The sequence below is a fragment of the Aphis gossypii genome, chromosome 2, assembly GCF_020184175.1.
Source record: "Aphis gossypii isolate Hap1 chromosome 2, ASM2018417v2, whole genome shotgun sequence".
NCBI lineage: Eukaryota > Metazoa > Arthropoda > Insecta > Hemiptera > Aphididae > Aphis > Aphis gossypii.
The window spans coordinates 39,675,059-39,689,942 of NC_065531.1; the positions used below are offsets into that span (position 1 = coordinate 39,675,059).

The 14,884-nt window shown below is 30.3% G+C and overlaps 1 non-coding gene across 1 annotated transcript; it reads left to right on the forward strand.

Moving 5' to 3' along the window:
• Nucleotides 1-1,208: 1,208 nt before the first annotated feature.
• On the forward strand, nucleotides 1,209-1,281 carry Trnak-uuu (transfer RNA lysine (anticodon UUU)). The gene has a single exon. It is a non-coding gene; the product is annotated as a tRNA-Lys (tRNA).
• Nucleotides 1,282-14,884: the final 13,603 nt, after the last annotated feature.

Sequence of the window (14,884 nt, forward strand, 5' to 3'; positions counted from 1 at the left end):
TGCATTTAAATTTGATGGTAATACAGTTAATTAAATTTTTTTATCTGTTAATATGTAGGAAACATATTAATGAAGTTTTGTATTTATTTATCTAAATTTTACACTTAATATTTTTAAAACATAATTTAAATATCTATACTTTAGTTTAAGTTTACTTTAATTAAATTTCAAAGAGTTTTTATCACAAAGACACACACCAATACCAAATAAGGTGGCATAATCCTAAATTTCAAATAATTAGTCAAAGTATATAATATTATAATATATATAAAAAAAATAGAATAACCATATGAATAAAAAAAATGTTTATAGAAGGAGATGACAATATAGGCAATATATTGGTAGAATAGTAGGTATATGCATTGGGCAATTACGAAAGAGGAGAAGCTAAATTTTTATAAGTAGGTACCTTATCTTTTTAATTTATATAATTGGTCACCATAATTATAAATATAAAAATACCTAGTTATAATAAATTGTCAAAATCGATTGAACCAATGTGAAATTATTGCGTTTACGGTTTATATAAAAACAAATTTAATTTGCCATAAATAGGTATATCGTATATTACGCACATAATATAAATAATATGGAGGTTATTAATACTACTTACTATTTCTTAAGTATTTAAGTAACCTGTCAGTATACCAATTACCATTTACCGATTTACCAATATATTATAATTAATTGAAAGAATAATTGATTACCTATATTAATTAATTTTATATAAATATATAATAGAAACCTATATAATATTTTATAAATATACATAATACATGAAATTATTCAATTTATTAATCATTATTTATTAGGTTTGCAGTTGCCAATTTTCTATTAGTTATAATATAATAATTAATAGATACATATAGTCCATATATGATATAAATATATAATAGGTTCAATAGTAACTAAAGGTAAGTAGAAAATATAATACCTTTTATATAAATATATAATACCTAATATAATATAATAATATTTTTAAAAAACTAATAGAAAAATTAGTTTCGCCTCCCCCCCCCCCCCACATGGTCTTGACTCAAATACGCCCTTGATTTGAAGATACGTCAGAACTGTAAATAATACATTAAAAAATAAAAATAAATTGTGAAAAACATTAGGTATCTATTTATCATGAAATTCAATAGAATTATTTTTGTTAATGTGCATATCGTATTTAAATAAACTCATTTTACCAACATGTTTCAACAGCCCGGATAGCTCAGTCGGTAGAGCATTAGGCTTTTAACCTAAGGGTCCAGGGTTCGAGTCCCTGTCCGGGCGAGCTTTTTTTGCATGTTTTTCATGCAATATTTTTAATTTTTTTTATGAATTTCATTTGAATTGACGGTGCCCGAAAGTCTAGCGCTCATGTTTACCATGTAACATTTTTCCGACTACAGGAAACGCACAAAACCACGAAATTTTCAAAATCACGTCTACTGACCGCGTTCAACAGATGGCGCACCTCGTACCGCATTGGTTGAACAATTATTTCTCGGTCGATTATAATTTTTAGTAATAAATAATAGGTTACTATTATAATTTCACTATGGTGTAATAGGTTTTACGATTTAATCGTTAAATCACATGGTATTATTGCCATAAAAATAAAATCTTAAATCACGAATAACCCACACAATCTGCATTTCCGCGATATGCTTCTTATGACTTTGATTTATGTGTTTGATTTAAAAAAATAAAATTATGAATTCAGTAGGGATTTGATTAATTTTTTATAAGGGTTGTTATTCGTTTGTTTTCAATTTGAATTTCCTGTTCGCTTCAGAACGACCGTTCCTGATAAGTGATGACCGATGAATCCCTGCCGCACGTTGCGATTTCTATGAAATAAAATAAACGAAATATTTTTATTGCAGGAAACGAACGGAACAAAAAGCTTACATTATTGATGACTGTTGTATAAAATATAGAGTGATGTTGTAAGATGTGATTTGACTGGATTGAATTTGTGTCATTATGTACTTATTAATAAAGTACTACTAACTATGATAAACAGGATGTGCTACACTGAGATGTATATGTGTTATATAATGATATAATTTATTGGTGTAATGGTGTATTACGGTATTATTATTCTTATTCGGGTAGGTATTATAGTAAAAAGCATGATTGAGCATATATTCTAAGACCATAATAATATGTCAAATTACTATTTACGGTTTAAATTGCATTTGTACCTCCTAGGATTAAACCGATGTTTTTTTGTACTTTATAACATCGAATGGCGTCAAAACTCGAAAAATCGTATTACATTAATATACTCGTATGACGTATGTACATGTGTGATATTGCAATATTTTTAATCGATGGTTCGCTCGGGAATCAAAACAATCATCATAATATTATATAAAGTCGAAAGAATAATAGCTATAGTTTATCGATACTTACTCATAAGTAATAAGTTATGAATTTATAATATAATTATTTATAAAGCCTGTAAGCACGCGATCCGGCGACGAGCCCGTCGGCGGGTTTCGCGTGTACATTGGATTTAATTTTAATAGGTACACATTATGTCGAACTTGGTCGTATGTGTGCCTATAAAAATATACCTCTTGGTGTATAATTATACATGTAAATCGTCGTAAACGACCGACCGTACACCGTCGCTATGGATATAGAAGAGCAATTAATATTACCTCTATACCTATATGTAAAATACCATTCGTCGTGGTCGTCGCCGCCAATGTTATTTTTTTCCTCAAATATATAATATTATAATACACGAAGTCGATGGACGATATTGAGACGCCACTACAGCAGCAGTACTAGTGAGTGGGTAAAGAGATGCAGTGTTAGAGCTTCGTCGTTACCGGAGGAGATAATAACGTTTCCAGTTTTTTTTTTTTACTTGTGTATGTGAGAGTGAGTGTGTGTGTGTGTAGGGGAGGGGGGTGCGTGATCCGATCGAAATTCGTTTACATACGATAGATTCGAAAACCTACGTTTAAAGGGCATATAGATCGAGTACTCCTTGATTAGTGATTTGTACGCCTCAAGTATAAAATCGAAACGGATTGGAAAAAAGCGTTTTCCACATATACCTAGGTACGCACAACAATATTATATAATATGTGAAAAAGCCCACACGCCGTCTGTAACTATATAATAATATGTTTATTATTATGCCATGTTAAAGCGGGGTGGTCCATTTAATTGGATATACTCATTTTATCGATCAATTGTAATATTCTTCATATACAAAAGCGGTTTTTAATGTTTTCGTGTACCGTTAAAAGCACTTAAGTAGTTTCATAAAACATAATATAAACTATTCAGTATTCTTAGGTTTTTCAAAATTTGTTTTTAATTAGTTAAATGATTGATCGAAATTAAGTGACAATATGTGACCCGTGAAGTGTATTTTCTATGATCCATTTACTATTCCTGCACAATCTTCTGACCTTCAAATAATTAAATGACGATTAAATTGAAAAAAATGTTTTTCGATGATTAATGATAAACCTTAACATCGAGATGGATGTTAAAATATTACAATACATATTTTATTCGACTAAAAATTTTGGAATTATGGTTAAAAAAAAAAATTTAAAGCTTAAAAAATCCGAGCTACGCCATAGTTTCGGTTAGCCGTGAGGCTCCCGTCATGCACTCATGCATCATTAGTCATTACACACTACAATCGTGTTATTTATTATTCTGTTTGTCGATCTAGATACCAATTTTGATCTACGGCGGCTTCATTATTACAACATAATTTCGTAAAAAATTCCGAGTCAGTAACATAGATATACGTATGAGCTAGCGGTATCAAGTAGTAAGCACAGATGAAATATAGTAAATAAATTTATTAAGTTACTAGCAAGCAATATAGCTCATATAAATACATTAACCATTAGGATCCGAAAATGTCCACACCTTATTTACGGTTCCGACGTGCTGCAAATAAAGTTGTTTCAACATAATAGGTATGTCATTATATTGTATATCAAAGCATCTAAATGTGGTATATGTCAAAATTATAACCACCCAATGCTTTAAAAAATGTAATAGTAAAAAAATATGCACCATTGGTTAATGGTTATGTAACTTAATTGTTTATAAACTATAGTAAGTTGAGTAACAAAAAATATAACACTTACGGATATAATAAAACCTATGTTGATAACACTAGCAGTTGCATATAGGTATAATAAATAATAATTTACGTATGATACCTTTAGTTGATCGTGGTTGATGGTATTATCGTAAAAAAAAAATGAAATTAAAATTATTGTAAATTATCTATTACGAATTACGATGTATTATGATAAAATAATATTAATTTTTGTAGATGATTTTTGGGGGCGCCCTCTCCCCTTCCTCTTACCATCTTACACAAAGGTATGTTAAAATATTAGTCGTCTTGAAATGTTAATGGATTTCCGCGCCTACGTATCTAGTAACCAGTAAGTAATCTACGGGTATGTTGTGCGAGTAATTGTACACGATTAGAGTCGGTGTCGAGCGGATATCCCGCACATTCCCGCCCCGAACAACATCGTTTCGGGTCGTCGTCGGACGTATGGGCGAAGGCCATCGCAACCACCGCAATGCGGTCCGCCGCCAGAGATTATAATAAGACAGTATTTCCGAACATTTCTTCTCTCGGTTATCTTTTTTATTAATCGTTTCTGATTTTTTTTCTTCTTATTTTTACCTCCGTCCGTCGCGTCGGTTCTCACGTATTTATCGCCGCCGCGCGCATAGTTTAGCGTTTAGACTTGAAATATATAGGTAAATAATGTGTTCTGAAATTTACGAACAATCTTCGCTTTAACCGAACTCCGATGCAGATGATTTGATGACATGTGATCTTCGCTCGCTTTATACAAATAATGCGGAATAGGTGACGACGAAAACCGTATTGTAAATAATATAATATATACCTATATAGTGTCCAACGAAATCCCGTAAAAAAGGTCACACATATGTTATCATGTAGATAACCTCCGTTTGAAAAATACGTTTGAACGACCAATATTCTTACCGCGAATGTCAATTTTCCGGTTTACGCACACATCCGACGCACGATTTGGAAAAAAAAACAAAAAAAAAACACTCAACTACGAGTCTTGCTGATGAATATTATACAATAATGTCATTATAATACATTATATTGTTGTACGTACACTTTCCACGTCACTGCGTCACTCATTGTTTGTGTTGTTTCTCATGATATTGCAACAAGTAACAACAGTGTGTCTGTCTATGTACCTAAGCGCTTTCTTATTAAATTAATTAACTACCAAAATTTTGGTGAAATTGCGCATTTACGCCGCCGTGAGACTTTTGTACACGACATAACATATTGTTTTGTTGTTGTGCATAGGAAATCCGTCTACACGGATAAAAGTATTTTGGTTTTTGATTAAAAAAATAATAGTTACAATGTCGATCTGCATTATACGGGCCGCCACTGCATAATTCAACGCAACGGGATTTGATATGAGTACTACACGCGATGGACGAATAATATTATAATATTGTACAAGCGCGATAAGCTTTAATATAATATAATATACTGTTGGCTCATAGCACCGAATAATAACGGCTCATAACAAACAAATGAAAAAACATGAAAACTGGCATTAACAGGTTATTATTTTTAATTCGTAATAATTTTTAAAAACGTTTTTTCGTCAACATTCACAACGATATTATAGTCGATATAGAAAGCGTGATGGATATTGACATTAGCGCAGGCACAAAGGCAAACAGCGACAAACGCGTATTACTAGTACCAACATTACTATTTAGTATTTAAACTCATTCAGCATATTTAAGTGGAGATTATTTGAACATGCGTTAAAAACAGGCCAATATAATATAATATCTATAATATTATTACTATATCACATTGTGTTTTATTATATTAATTATAATAAGTTGAGATTACTGAAAAACTAAGTTTTAAACGTACTATGATTTTAAATTAATATACGACAAATTTGCATCGGGTTAACAGATTTGTCCATAGTATAATGTGTGTTTGAGTATTGTAGTTTTAAAAAATAAAGTACCAACATGTAAAAAAGCAAGGATTAATAATCCTGAAAAGAGGCGTTAAAAATTGTTTCAAAAAATATGTAATAATTAAAAACATATATTTTGTTTTAACTTAAAATAATTTACTAACTAAAACTAAACTAACTATTAACTAAAATAAATTAAAACACACATTAAGCGAATTGATATATCAATTCAAATGTGTTTTAAAATTTTCACTTAATTTCCTATCTTTCATATTGATATAAAACAAAGCATACAATATTAAATAAACATCATATTATTATATACACGTTACGACCGATTTGAGCTATCGTACACATTAAACATACAAATACAACACATTAGCATATTTTCAAATATTTAAAATAAATATAGAACACATTTCATGAAAAACAAAAAAGTGAAAAGGCAAATAATATGATTTGAAAGTATGAATTGAATTTATAAGCAGCTCCACATTACAACAATAAAAATAAAAGCAAATGTCTATTCAACATCCAAACTCTTAACTACTAATTAGTCACTACCAAATACCTACCTATATAACAAAAATAATATTATAATCAACATTATTCAACGCGGGTTCGTGTCGAAATGTTAAACTCTCGCACGTTCATCCGGTATCGCGATGTACAACTCGACGTACGGATTTTTATTTACTTAGTGAATAAACGTTTAAAAATATATTTTGAACACAAACCATTATTTTTTTAATATTTGCATCGCGTCGTCGTCGTACACGCGCATATAGGAACAGAGTGCCGACATCGAATTATATTTTTATAGTAGCTTGTACCTATATGCATAATATAGTGTAATATATAATATTATTATGTACATGATGTATAATATGTACGTATAATGTATATTGTATATACCCATGTACACTTGTGCGGCGGCACTCGTCTCGTAATAATTTGTCGTCTCAGCTATAGTACTCGCGCCGTTCCGTCCGTGGGCGAAGTTCCACTTGTCAATTGAAACAAATACGGTCAAATTCATCAATGCGATCGTTATATACATAAGTCGTAAATGTATTGTACTTAAATTGACTTTCCGTGTAGGTTTCGGACGAATTCAAAAAAATTTTCTGCGTTCGTCGTCAACATTATAAAAGATAAGACTTTTGTACCTAAAATATACTCTTAAAAGGCATTCTACTTATACTTTTAAAATACTCGAATACGTATTTTAAATACTTTTTTTGTAAAATACAAGCATAAGTTTTGGCTAATTGTTAATTTTTACATATATCTATTATAGTTTTGAGAAAGTTGACACTCATTGACAACACGTTCATCTGTGAAATTTTACTGAAATAATTCGATGCACTAATTTTTTTTTAAGACTATTGTGAACAGCGGTAGATTGGGAAGTATACTCAGCCCATATTAGGTAAGGTACTGACAAGTATCCGACAAATCCGACAACAATATAACAATAAACAGCCCAAACCCATTTTAAAACATGTTTTTACAGACTTTTTATCTATTGATTTAACAAAGATATATTTTTTACGGATACATCTAGATTCTAGAAGCACTTTTAAAAATGCACTAAATGCCTCTTAGCGATTACAACAGTGATTAAAGATCAAATCACGAGTACAAACCATGGGTATACTTACCCAAAATGTTAATCTTTATATTTTGTTTACGAACAGTAACTTATAATATTAATAAATAAGAATTATAATATTTAAAGAAATAAATAATTATAAAACAGGTAATATCTATATTCTATACTACATATACAGACATACAGTATATACTATATACACATACGAATATATTAATATTAAGTACCTATATGTATATACCTATTAATATACTTAGACAATTATAGACATATATTAATTCTGGTACATATTTTTATCAGACACTTTATCACAAATTTATTATTGTTTATTCAAAAATTTTATCATGAGCTCATAGTATTACTTATACAGTTATACTTACTTTCATATATTTAATTACAAATGCCACTATGGGTACTATGGCACTATATCACATAGAAGTATCTAGGTAAAACTCAGTACACATACTGATATACATGGTCATCTATTGATTTTATAATAGATTAATTGGAAATACGACCTTATAAAGTGATAAACACTTCATAGTACTCACTATATCCACAATCAAAATATTTTATTAAATGCGTGACCTATATATACTCGGCCAAACTTTCAACTAATGAAAACGAATTAATGTACAGTGAAACTTCTATTTAACAAAGTCTCATGGGGAACAAAAAACATTCGTATTATAGACGAATTCGTTAAATAGAATTAACGCATGATTATCAATGAAGGTCGTGATTCTCAAAAATAATTCGTTAAATAGAAAATTTCGTTGTACATGGAAGTTTTGCTGCATTGTAATTTTTAAGGTTTGAAATTTATCGCTTGCAAGTAGTTATTAACAAATATCTTTTTAAAGGATCTCTATTCTAGTATAAAATATATTTTATATCAGAATAATTTTTTCATTGAGTTGAATAAATCTATGCATTGAAAATACTTTTCAACGTAGGTACGTGTATTTATAATTGTATATGCGGCTTATACATTTAAAAAGTATCTAAGACCACTCATCGTATACGAATATTATATGTATATATGTTGTACATATACGACGGTAAATCTAAATTTTATAAACTATAATATGCTATGCTGTACTATACATAACAATATAGGCTCTCTGCGGGGAAGCAGTCCGTTTGGTATTTTTTTACCATTCGGCTGATTTTCATATAGTAACAGTACTATACATATACAATAATATGCAGTATACTGTATACAGTACACCTATTTTAATATATGTAAATAAAATAAACATAAATAATACTGAGCATTTTATATAATTTCTTATATATATACACCATACTTACATAATAAAATCATCAGCAGTTTGGAGAAACAATAAACTTAGTTTCAAAAATGTCTAAACATTCGACCTCTGTATAATTTAATATTTTTATACCTACTATTGCAAAAACGAAATGCTAAATAGACAATAAATCGCCTTTTTGCAAAAAAAATACAATATAGCTTGCGACATTTACACAATAATAATTATAATTTATAATATCGCTTACAAATGATATCATTCAGACATCGTGGTGTAGGTACCTACATAATATAATATTATGTTTGTCCTGACATACGATACATCGTGATGTGGATAGGTATACGCGGATCGTATGCACACGGTTGTAATAATTTTATGCTGCAACAACTGCAGTGATATTGTCATAGGTGGGTATATTATTATAATATATATGATATTCAGTAAAAGCCATCTGCAAAATACGCTTATAGGTTGTGATTGTATCGAGCACGATGTGATCATAATATTTACAACTATTGAAGTATTACGCGATTGTGGCCGTAAATATGCCTGTCGGTCGCTATATATTGTACAGGAAATTCCGACGTTACGGCGATATGCGTAGACATTATATAGCAAACTTTCAAAGGTCGCGCGGAAAACGAAGTCGTACAAAATAAGTCTGGTTTTGTCATCAAGCGTCTCGGGTGCGCACTGATGTAATGTTGCTCAATAATATTATAAATACTTATAAGTTATAACTCATAAGAAATACAATAATATTATAATATACAGGGATATGTATTATATAATATATATTACTGATGGTTGAATAGGTTAAAAAATAATATTTTCCTAATAACATATGACGTGTAGTGCACTACGTGGAATTGACAATCGAACGGTCGAAAATAGAGTCTTGGGTGGTATGTATTTGATAATGTACATATATATTCAAAAGCACGTACTCGGGGTAGTCGGGTTCAGTATAGTGTAATTATGGGGAAGGGGACTTGGGTGTCGTACCCCTCTCCCCCAACTTTTTTTTTTAAACTGACATGGCACATTTTTGTACTTATTTATAACACTACTATAAACATATTTTATAGAAATAGTATTATCCTATTATGGCACAAAAATTAAACATTGGACACTGAGCGGTCGAATCGAACAATGCATATCAGCAACGTAGTATAACTTTATCAATATTATGCAAGTAAATATTCAAATAATGTGTAATTATTTGTTTCCACGTGCGCGATGTGCATATGCATGTATTTAAATTATCAATATCACAATAGTACCTAGTAATGAGAGGTGATTATAGTTATAATGCTTACCTATATAATAACAATTTTTTGGAGGTAAATGGGTACAATTTTAAACAATTTTACCTCTTCCACAAACATAATCAAATTACTCCACTAATTAGGGTAGGCCGTTAACTATAATTTTAGGTTTACACGGTGCACCGCGCACCTATCAATAAATACACCCTGTGTCCCTGTCGATAATGTCTATGCACGTTTATGCGATGATTATTTATTTAAGAGTTTTTTCAAATTATTGTGGACACGCTGCAGTAGCGCATATTTATAAACGCAGAATATCATCGTAAAATTTCAAAGACTTAATTTGACCAAAGACGAGGTAATCGTTCGTGGTTATCAGTTCAGTACCAGGAACAAAAAATTATTCATTACAAGTATTTTATTGAAAGATATTGGCGATTTATATTACGTTTCGTAATAGTTTGTAATTCTAATTCGTAAACAAGTTATAATAAATAATTCGCCGCGGAGTGCCGGCACTGACTCACCTCTTTGCAACTACATTGATTCTTCGAAATTTTTTTAATTCTTTCGTCGTCATTCGTAGTTGCAGTCTCCCATCAGATGAATTTTGTCGGCTGTTTTTTTTTTTCATGACTTTTTCACCGTTCGTCGGTAGGTACCGACGCCAATTCTTTATTTTTTTCTCCCTCTACTCCTTCGGCGCAAAGCCCAGAAGTCGTCGGGGCACCGACAGTATATATAGAGGTATAGTCGTACCGCAAAGATGATTTTTCGATCGGTCTCTGCAGTCATATTGCTATTTATTCAAGAGAGAGACAGAGAATTTGATACGGCGGCGGTAAAACGAAACGAATAATTAAATTTAAAAAAAAAAAAACAATATAAATACCATTCGAGTGAAACCGGTATACTATAGGTACGTGTACTCCTGCGCGGGCGGCCGACAGATGGCTCTGCGCATTACAGGTACGACCGTGTAGAGACGATACGCGTTCTTCTCTTTTACCCGTGCACCAAAACAATTTAAATAAACACAATATTTTATGGCGATAAATTGCGTTCTTATCAAGACGACCGGACAGGTACCCAAGTCTCTCACTCGGCTCAGCCATACCCGCGAACAATTGTTAGCGATCGCTAATCAAAACACGCCATGTAAAAACCACTCCAGCAATGCGGTTGCACACGATTTCGAAAATCGTATAAATACGCGAGTGGATCGAGAAGATCTCTGTTAGTTTGATTTTTAACTAAATAGCAGTGGTGTAGATACAATTTTTTTCTGGGGGGTTTATAATATGTTTATGATACAAATTACGAGTTATTAGAACTTCGTTTTTATTTTTTTCTAACCATTAAATAAAATATTTTGGGTTATTTTTTGGGGGGGGGAACCCCTTACACCATCCCCGTAAATATGCCACTGCTAAATAGCGTATAAACTTAAAATCATTATGCTTTTTCATTAACTTTTAAATAAGAAAGCTATCCCTGAAATAGCATAATATTTATTTTAACGGTAAGATATTATCCCAACAGGCCTCGTGAACCCCCCTATATCTACCCTTTTAAATCATAGAATAGATATACATATCATGATGTTACGCCATAGCCACTCAGTTTCAGTAGCGACTTGACACGTGCCATTTTTTTTAATTCCACGGACCACTGCAGGTGACAAGATACCTCCCTTACCGTGTATCCGTCACTGCTAACTGCCCCCAAAAAAATCATGGATTAAAATATTGAACAAAAAAATTGTCGTATCAAGCATTATAAAATGTAGTACGGAATTATAAAAATTAAATAAAAAGGCTATTTCTTATTTTAATGTTTAATTCGAAAATGATCACTAGAGTAGAGTAAATTTGCGATGGGGTAAAAATACCTATGATGTACGGGTTCTGTCTCGATGTCGTCTCGATTTCTATATCGTATATTACCGCATTATCAAATGCCTATTTAATACGATATAATATGGTAAAAATGTAAAAATATCAATTACACATATTTTACACAACGTGCACAACAGTGATAAGATCTGAGGAAAATACCTAATTATTGGATAGACGAGGAGAATTGTAACCATGTACCTTATAACGACAACCACGCGGAATGTTATCGAGAGACAATAATATTTTATTATTAAGGTAGGGTATCGAAGAAACTAGAAAATATGTATCATGACTTGTATGATATATCTGTCTTAATGTACCTCCTATCACATATCATTTCTTATATATAGCGTTCACTGTTCATTTATAATTATAAATATCAAAAATCGAAATTATTACTTAGCACTATAAAAAGCAATGCACTATTACAACTCTTATATTTTTATATTTAACAAAATAATAGCTTTATTTAACTAATCGTATAATATTTATTTTACCGTAGGTAGTAGATCATCTGCTACACTAATGCCAATCATTTAAGTTCAAAAATAATCACACTGGCATGGGTAACTAATAGCTATACGGTTCTAAATAGTATTAATAACTGTTACATAAATGCATGCGTGCATTTATATTTTAAAACAATATTGCGTATTAATAGGCCAAGGAAACTCAAACTTGTATACAGTTTAATAATTATGCCTTTAAGCACATTTGTTCTCTAAAGTATTTAAGTTCACTTATTTAAACCATACACTGTGCATAATTACGAACAACTAATTTGCAAGTGTGTTATGAAAACAAACAGAGCACACTTGATGTAAAAATAATTGTTTTTACATTTCTATTATAGTAATTAAATTAATATAAAACATTCGTTTATAAAAGTTTCATAACTGTTCGTACATTTTATTTAAAATTACACGGTTTAATGCGTTAGGTAGTATTTTAAATTTTTATCAAATAAATCAAATTTATGTTTTATTTTTTTTTTTATTTATACAATGGAATACAGTTGTTCGTATGTATTGTCTCGATAAATAATAAAAATTGTATGAATTAGTAAAACTGGTAGTCTACATAAAAATACATATATATAGGAATTGAGGAATTCGAACCTATTCGATTTCCTTTAAAGTTATCATAAATATAATAAAATAGACAATAGATGTTCGTAAAAATATTTATCAATATCCTATACATTTTTAAATTTGTTAAGCACCTCAATAATTGTTAACCTTGACAATATGTGCTGCATTTGATCAAACCTCTCTTCACTCGAATGTTATGTACAAGTACAACACTTCGATTTAATTGAAAATCCGTGAGAAATATAATACTCATTAAATAAAAAGTGGCCACATAACTAGTCTCGGTGCAAGAGTTTTGTGTCTTATAAGTTATTATTATTTTAAATTTGAAAACTAATATGATGGTCTATTAACCATACTGATCGATTCCAAAATTACTACTTAGTCTGATGTTTTATACGACGGACGTGGTGCCCGTTCAGTTAAATTTCCAATCGAGAGTAGATCGGACTATCGGAGAACTATAATAATATACTATCCATTATATAAATATGTATATCTATATGAGAACATTTGCAGAGTATAACCAAACGCTTGAATGTCGCTAACTACGTGTTCACTGACAAAAACTTAAATAACACGCGTAGTTTTATATTCTTATATTATCGTTTATCATGATATCCGATGTCGTAAACATCTTCGCTATTTCCACTCGGGCTTATACTACTCATCTAAACTAAAATGCCGATATCGTACGGTCCATAATAATTTAAATAGTAACGCTGGCGCAGTGCGTCGACACTCGTCATTTAATTAGCTACATTATATTATTTCGTATTAGTATAGACACTGTAAATAATAATTAACTTTCGATACGAACATTATACATATGCATCTATATTATAGTCGTATTATAATAATGAATTGTGTACAGTATATTTTAGTCTTTCACTATATATCAATTATACATCTTTGTTCGATTCACATTATTGTGCTCTTTCGGCGGACAACTATAATAGACAAAGAATATTATCTTCAATATATATTATACATTTTTAAATCGTGTACAATAATGTTAATGCATTACACCACACCCGTACATTGTACATCGCACGTACCTCGGTGTGTTAAATAAAAAAATTATGTACATTAAACGGATACAATTTATACACGACGGTGTGTTATTATACTATTATATTATTATAAAAACTCTGAACGCATGGGTGTTGTAGGCCGAGCAGTTGAAATAAAATAAAGAGCATAATTATTATCAAAAATTATAAAATATAATTAATATTTAATGAATTAATGACAACAACAAACGATAGTCTGTAATCGGCCATTGAACTATAACATGCCATACGCATAATATTCCTACACTTATATAAAATTAAGTTAACACATTTTATATTTTGTAAATATAAAACTATTGAACTTCAGATCATTTTTGTTTTAATTATACTCAGACAATATAGTATATATACATCGGTTATATCATTTAACAATTTTCTTTTGTGTATATTTATTCAGTCGTTCAAACATAAATTTCAAGTTTGTATTTCTGTGTTGACTACAATATGATGACTGTTCAACGACGGAATAAGATTAAAAAAATATTAACGCGACGATTGGGTAATAACTATTATAGTTTATACTTAGGACACGTGCAACAATGTTTTTGCGAAGTAAAACTAAATGTATAATTTGATATCTTGATAGTTGAGACACAAAAAAAAAATTAAATGAACCCACAAAAGTTCATAAAAAATATTATAACTAAGTAAAATTAAAATTTTAAG